Below are 8,654 nucleotides of genomic sequence, written 5' to 3'. Positions count from 1 at the left end.
TTCACTGATTTATTTAATCAGTTTCTTGATTTGAATATTCTCAACAACAATCTTCAACTTTCGATCTTCAAGGTCCCTGTTTCTAGAGCCATTATGTAGTTGCAGGAAATCCTACACTACACCCCTCATATGATTTCATTATTAATCAACTCATTTTTAGGTTTACACTCTTAATTTTATTGATCAATCTTTGGATGTTCTTACAAGAAAAGATAAAAAAATCAAGAATGATCTCTGCTCTAGACTTTCTCTCTCCTATTTACTTGTTTCTTACTCAAAAAAGATCTCTCTCCTTTCTTTACACCTTGAACGACTATTTATAAGGAAATACATAGGGGATGACAACTAATCTGTCCTTTATTTTCGGGTATGATCTGCGACATTCTCGCAACCTTACAAATATTAATTTCGCAAGCTCTCTAATTTTAGCAGGACTATCACATCTTTCTCGTGATCTTAGCTGACGTCATTTATTATATTCTTCCTGAAATTGTTCTGTGACGCTATTGTATTGTGTTGTTGATAATTTCGCTGCAATATTGTCGTTGCGATATTCTGATCCTACATAGATGGAAGTCTATTAATTTCGTCAATCTTAAAGGTTTAGACATGTTTAAATGGACAAGCTAGCACAGTTGCAGCTACGCGATCTCTTACTTTTAGGATTGATCGGTTTACATCTCAATAAGAGAGATATATCACTCTGTGGTTGGTATTACACAAAGAACGTGTAAATGGTACATTAGCTGAAATATGTTATAGATACCTGATATTGGATTTGTAGTAAACATGTAATCCTGGATCTTCCCATCACCAATATCGAGACATCGGTCCGAAGAAAGTCCTCCCTCATCTTCGTGGTACCATTAAGCTTGATCTTTTGCATGAAAGATCGTTGAATGTCTCCCACATAGAAAATCTAATCAGACTGTTTGAGTTTTGAATTTTTGGCAGGTTTGTCAAAGCAGATAAACGTTTTTCTAGCTAATAGTCTGGTAGTAGAGGATACTTGTTCATCCTCCGATAGATTATGATTGTTCAGACAAAGCTAGTGGAGAATAAAAGGCTGGCACAACAAGATGATCATTAAGAAACTTCACATAGATAGATGAGACCAAGTTTTTCAACTAAAGGAAATTGAAGCTACTTAAGTCATTAGAAGATGGCTTATGATCTTTATGCAATACTTTCGTACAGAATGATCAACTAAGATGCCTACTCATCAGGGGGAGAAAATCCACAGAAGACTATGGATATTAAGGGTGTTGGACATTACTTCGTGTACTCTTTTTCCTTAGTCAAGGTTTTGTCCCACTGGGTTTTCCTTGTTAAGGTTTTAATGAGGCATGCAAGTCCAATGATGTCCGCAGTTTGAAATGTTGTACTATTTTTCCTTCGTCTTGGTTTTTGTCCCTCTGGGTTTTTCCGGAAAAGGTTTTAACGAGGCAACATCTGCGAGTCCAACACTGTTATGATGACTCATGTTTTCCTACGTTCAGGTTTTTGTCCCAATGGGTTTTCTTGATGAGGTTTTTAATGAGATAAAAACTTAGAACAGTGAGAATCATCTAGAGAGATGGATATCCATATAATTTCGACAGAATCAATGATCGGATTATCACACTTTACTCTTAAATAAGGTTTTTACCTCACACGGTTTTTCCTGATAAGTTCTACACGAAGCCAAACAAACTGCATCGACAATATCGTTGTGAGCTTCCAGCGTTCAGATTTTGTCCTAAAAGGTTTTCCTGGCACGGTTTCAACAACAGAAGAAAGTTCGTGACGGCCATCATCACTTTAAATCCCACTAGTGGAAAATGGAAGTTAAACCACTGTCGGTACAAGAAGTAATCTCACTAAAAACGACTGTGTCCATCAATTGGAATTTAGAAGTGGTTCTTTCCGAAACGACTGTGTCTGACAAAGGTTGAATTCTTTAAAAGAGCCACTTTCTTCAACACTATATTGATAAATACTGATGGAAACAGTAGTTTTTGTTGCTGGTATTCTCAAAAAATAAATAAATTGATATTGCTGAATCCAAAGCTGATTCAACTGAATCAAAAACTTTGAATCACAATTAAATTAATAATGACTTCAAAACTGAATTTAACAAAATTGAATTGATTATAACTTTTAAACAAACTCGATTTGTATTTAAAAGTGTATTCAGTTTACAATTTCAACTATCTAAAATACTGCAAGTTCCAAGTGTGAAAAGCTTTTAAGACTAAGTTGGAAAACTTAAGATATATTCCTATTACAAGATTAAAAACCATAAAGTTTCAACACTAAGTTGAAGGTAAGACTTCACCATCTACGCCACCATTTTCTGACAAACTAGTAATAATCCTGGAGTCAGGGCAGATCAGTGGTAGGCTTTTAAGAGTGTGAAAATAAGAGAATAAATGGATGCCTACAGTGATACCGCAAGTGCACAGTGTTGTTGCAGTGAGTGCACAAGTACGGGTCGAATCCACAGGGACTTGGGTGTGTGTGATAGAGTTGATGCTTCTAATGGTCTTTTACTAACTGATTCTATGTGACAAAGTGACAGATAATGATTTTTGTGTTGTGTTGAAACACAACTGAGCTGTTTTGGTGTAACTGAACTAGTGACAGAAAGTGTAACTAAACAACAGAGAGCAAATGTTACTAAGGTATTGAATCCACCAATAACCTATGCTAAGGCAATCTCAATTCCAATATCACTCTTGTCCCTGGTGTAGATATCAGTGAGCTTCTAGGCTTGCTGACTATCTAGATGGCAGTGAAGGTTCAAGCCTGCTGCTCATCAAAGGGTTGTTTCAGGAGGATGGTTTAGTATCACTAAGATAATTATCTAATCCTAGTATTAGCTGTCCTCTCACAAAACAAACTAACCGCAGATCAATCACTTAGATGAGTAAGCAATCCTGAAGGATAATTTATCCTAAACAGTTCTAGCACAACAAGAACAATATCTATGATTTCAACTAACTAGCAGTGGCATTGGTTTCATCTCAACCTTAGCAATTAAACTAGAACATGATGAATTTTACTGAACAACTGAAGCTTAAACTGAACATTAACTGAAAATTTACAAAACAAATGAACCAACAGTTGAGGAACTGGCTAGTCCAGTCCTCTTGGGTGAAGCTCTGGCTAGCCCAGGCATGAGTTCTAATCCTCCCACACATCCCCTATTTATACCCAAAATCGAATTAGGGTTTACATAAAAAAAATCCCCAAATCCCCAAATTAACAGTAAAAATTAGGGTTTTGATTTTTCTACTCACCAACTGTGACGAGACGAATCAATCGTCTACCCATGCTTCTTCTCCTTTCTCTGCTCCGTCTCCATGCTCTAGCTGCTTGTCTCGAGGTCCTCTGCCTATCAACCTAATTCATTGATATCAAAACCCTAACAGAGAGAGGGTGTGTGAAATCATTGAAATAGGTAGCATAGGGTGATGGGTTTTAGTGGTTGGTGATATAGGGTGGCTATGGTGGCTGGTGAAGGTGGTGGCAGAGATGAAGGTGACGATGGCAGGGCGTGGTGGTAATGGAGATGGCAGAGTTTTCTCTGCAGACGGAATGGAGGAGAAGAACTCGATGTTTGGGAAGAGGGTGTGTTTGGTTTAGGTCGATGAGTTCGATGGCTAGGGTGTTGAGCAGGCTCATCAAATCTTGATGTTTCGCGAAGCTGAGCCGTGTGATGTGGAAATGATAGATCGATCTAACGGCGAGATGGAAGGGAGCAAGGAGCGACCGTTGGATGCGAAAGTACAACGAAACTGACGGCTCAAGATGGAGTTAGGTGCTATAGTGTTTTACAGGAGCTTCAGATTTTGATGCACTATGATGAAGCGACCGTACGATGCTGAGATGATCCAATCTGACGGCTGAATATGAATGCGGGTATGGATATTGGAAATGGGTTTGGGTGAGGGTTTTGGGCCTTGGGTATTCCAAGCCCATATCTTCTTTAAGAACAGTTCTTCCTCTTCAAGCCCACTTCTAGCCTTTTGGTCTTGTGCACAACATTCTTCGCGGCTTCCTTGTGTAATTCCTCCCGGCTTTTCACCGCTTTTCTGCTCTTTTCCGCTCCGCTATTCATCCAAACTTTATTTATTACCTAAAAATGCAAAATTAGTTAATAAAAATATTTATTCTTGAAAACAATGAAAATACAGAATATGGGATAAAATGTAGAATTAATGCACAAAAGATGAGTTAAATGCCAAGAAAAATATATAAAAATATGCACTTTTTAGCACTCATCAAATACCCCCAAACCTGAATTTTACTTGTCCTCAAGTAAAACAAAACTAAGGAAATCCTACCTATACCACTGTCACTGGTCTCTCGAATGCATTTAGCGTATGCACTAAGACTTTTAAACCACTAAGTGTCCCTAGTGGACGAGTGAAGTCTCGTGAAGGTTTGCTTAGAACGTACCTACAAAGTTCTAGGACAAAATATAAGCTCAGATTCCATCAAATGTGACATGTGCAAGTCAGTTTAAGCTCACAACAAAATGGAGATGTCAATCTAGCTATCAAAGGCACAATCCTAGCACTGATAACAAATAAATACATGTGATAAGAGTGTAAAGTGTATCTACACATGTGTAAAGAAAGATTGGATGTTATGACTACTAATCACCAAGAGATAGTTTCTCAGGCTAAGAACCAAGGTCGAAATCTAGATAGCTGTCCGGACTTTACGAGAATTGTAAATGAGTAGGAGGTATTTCACAATTACTCGCGTTGTACATCAATGGCATACACCCTTCCTTGCTTATTACAAAAAAAACAACAAAATGACTCTTTACATGACTCTTATTTACATTGACTACTCTCTTTTATTTTTGGAACAAGAGAGGATGGAATTGAAAAATACTTGATTTTTTTTTCTTTTTTTTTTTCTTCTTTTTTTTTTTGAAGAAGGAAACACTTTTGATACATAAGGAAAAAGAAACAAAAAATTACATGACACTTTGCAAGAGGTAGCCCTTTTTGATGCACCCAGTTAAATTCGATGGTTGTTTTTCTTAATGTAACCTCCACCTTCTATCCCAACCAACCAAAGAACAATCTAGTCAAGTTTCGTTCAGTATTCTAAAGTGATTGGCAACTAAAACTTCCGATAGAACACCTCAAGGATGAGGCTATACATGTATTGGTAGATCGTGCGCGTGCAAATTTCTTATCACTATGTGAATTGTGCTAGAATAAGGGTGCCTAAATATCTAGACTAAGACTCCTAATAATTACATATTTGCACAAGAGTCAACATTTCAAGGTAAATGAGCTCCATTTTTATGATTTTTTAATTTTTTTTAATTTTTTATTTTGATTTTTTTTCAAAAAGAAGGAGTTCTTGTTTTCAATTATGGCATATTATCAAAGTATCTACTTTTCACCCCCAAACCTAAACTAAACATTGTCCTGAATGTTTCAAAATATGAACAAAATTATGATACAACATATGAAGAGGATCATGTTGAGTAGAGAAAAAGGAAAGAGAATACCCGATTTCGGCGAAAGCAATATTAGAACTCCGTTATTCAAGGCAAGAATCCAACATATGTCAGCCGAGATCATATTGGATTAGAAAAATATATACAAAAGGAACAAAAGGGTTTTAAGAAATTTTATCTACCAGATTATATACAAAAAATTCACCATACACTAACAATCTAAAGAGTTGAGGATCAACCCAAAAGAAAAAGTGTAGAGGTTTCAACAGCTTCACACAAATATAACAGGAAAGAAACGCAAGTGACACTGTGAAACAAAATGAGCTACCCCCAAACCTGGATCTTTCAACGGATAAAATTTTGGAAACAAAATCTCGCAGTTTTGGGGGTTCATCATGTACAAGGTCTAACTCGAAGTGAACTGTGCTAGGGACGGGCAAACATGCTAATTCCAACTGTGGCTCCTCAAAGATATTATACTGAGATGCAAAATAGTCCAAAAGGACTTGGGAAGCACACAGTTCCAAACCTAGGTTAGGGACTCTCAGAAAATTCGGTTTGACAATATGGGTACAAACCAAATCTAGGTTGGGTGGAAGGCCATCAGATTGTGACTTATGCAGGACGATAGGCACATCATTACTAATCACATCAACATCTCCTAAGTCTTCTACACGTGTCACAACATGCTCACAATCATCAAACAAATTGGCAAGATCACAATCAGAGTCATCAGCATCATCAACAAATTTATTCTCATGATCGGCAAATCAGGAGAAATATCACAACGTGACCCAGGTAGAGAATCAGACACATCAAATATATTTTCATGCATATTAACATTAGTGTCTACAGAAGATTCAACTATTCCTATGTCATGCTCATCTTCACAGAATAATTGTACGAATCCCATGTCAATATCAAAATCATATGAATTACAATGAGTATTAGAAAGAACAACATTCATGAAGGTCGAGGGCGAGAAGCCATATGTTTTTGAACCAACAGGTTCCACAATATTTTCATGTTCTTCTAACATATCATCATAATCATCATAATCATCATCATGGTAGCATGAATATTGGTCCTCATTAACAGTGGTGGTGTCATTAGTCGATTCATGTTCCTCTAAATTAAGTTCATATTCAACATCATTTACATGAATGGGACTAGACACTTCATTAGGGACAACATACATTTCCTCATGAATTTCCTCCTTTTGTAGGTGAAGAAAAATCTGATCTAAATATGCATGAATTCGTGATGTAGATCTATCAAAGTTTTGCTTACTGAGTCTTAAAGCTTCTGTGGTGGAGTCTAAATTCATGGGAGTACAAAATTCTTCATTTCAAATTGTGGTGAATGGTACATGTGTGCATGGTCATTAGGGTTTACAAAATATTGATCGCAACCCTCAAAGGATTGATTATGGTCCCAATGACTACCATTCTCACAATTTATGGGCATTTCATACCTTGGATTTTCTCTAGATTGCCTAAAATTATGCAAAATATGACAATGATCAACAGGGTGGTCTAAACTACCACATGCGGGACATGCATAGATTTCAGGTTGCCTAAGAAAATTAGATGTGACAGATTCCTCATGTGATTGCATTTCTAAAGCTGCGATTCGAGCTTCTAATTGATCGATCAGTGATGATTGTGTGAGTGAGGCACTAGCAAAATGTTCATTTTCACGTTGTGGTGAATGATGCATGTGTGAATAGTTATTAGGGTTCATGTATTGAGGCTCGGGACTTTGAAAATATCCATGATAATTCCTATAACTATTGACATCATGGTCTATGGGAGGTTCATAACGTGGAGTATGTCCATACGCAAGTTCTCTAAGGGATTTGTTGTATTCCCCAACTGTAAACCAAGATCTAGACATGATTTGGCTCAAAAGCTAAGTAACTATGTTACAAAGCCCAAAATTTGGTTTTTAATGGGTTTGGATTTTTGGGAAAAATTTGGTTTTTATGGGTAACATTTGGTTTTGTCGGGTTTGAAAAAGAAATTTGGTTTTTAATGGGTTTTAGAAAATTTGGACCTAATGGGAAAAGAAAACACTTTGGTATATTGGGTTTTGAAAACTTTGGTTTTAGACTTTGAAGACAAAGCCCATTTGGGAGCTTTTGGTTTTGATGGGAGCAAATTTGATTTTAAAGAGGTAGAAAAATTTGGTTTTTAATTGGGAGCAAAAATTTTGGTTTTAGTGTTGGGAGCAAGCCCACATTGGTGGGAGAAATTGCTTTGCCAAGGGAAGGTGAACTAAGCCCAAAATGTGTATGCAAACTGAATCCCAATGTAGCTTTTGAAATAGCCCAACTGTTGCTTGTTTGGTCTGAGGCCCAGTTGGGCTTTCAAAAGTTCAGTTTTTCTAATTTAAAACTACAGGCCCAAATCAATCTAACACCACAAGCCCAAAAGCAATTAAACAAACAAGCCCACAAGTAATTAAGATTACAAGCCCAACAGAAAAATGGAAAAAATTATTACAAGCCCACAAATTAAAAATGGAAGCCCACAGGTTGGGTTCTCTTAATGGGTTTAGGCTTACTTGCTTAAGCACAGCCCAGCTGCTCAGTTTGGTTGCAAAAGCCCAGTTGGGCTTTGGATCATCCTAAGCTTTGGCTTCAACACTCAAGGCCCAGTTGGGCTTGGTTCAATTTCTTCTTTGGCTTGTGTAGCCCAGTTGTGTTTTGGTCTAGCTACAGCAGCAACAGACAACAACACCAGATCAACTCAGCAACATCAACAGGCTTGGCCTGGCAGGAAATAGCAGCAGCACCAGGCAGCACAGGTAGGCTTCAGGCAGCAGTTCTGGCACCAGCAGCAACAATCAAGGCTCAGCAGCAGGAGCAGACCAGCAGCAATCAAGGCTCAGAAGCTTCACCAGTTCAGGGCTTGGGTTCTTTCTAGCTTCAGCTTTGGTTCAGCAAGTTTCGGCCTTAGCAGCACAAAAACAAGCCCAGCAGCTCACAGGAGTCTTGGCCTGGCACAAGCAGGAGCACCACAGCAGCACAAGAGCACCAGCAGCAGCAGAGGCAGTGAACACGGAGGAAAGCAAAGAATGCAGGATGATGCAAGAAATGCAAAAATGCTTATACTAGAATGCAATGCAAAAATGATGCAAGACACAAGAAAAACTTAACACACAACGCCAAGTCCCCGGCAGCGGC

Source organism: Papaver somniferum, chromosome 2 (genome assembly GCF_003573695.1).
Source record: "Papaver somniferum cultivar HN1 chromosome 2, ASM357369v1, whole genome shotgun sequence".
Classification (NCBI taxonomy): domain Eukaryota; kingdom Viridiplantae; phylum Streptophyta; class Magnoliopsida; order Ranunculales; family Papaveraceae; genus Papaver; species Papaver somniferum.
The sequence above is the reverse complement of the archived record's forward strand: the minus strand, read 5'-3'. Positions refer to the sequence as shown.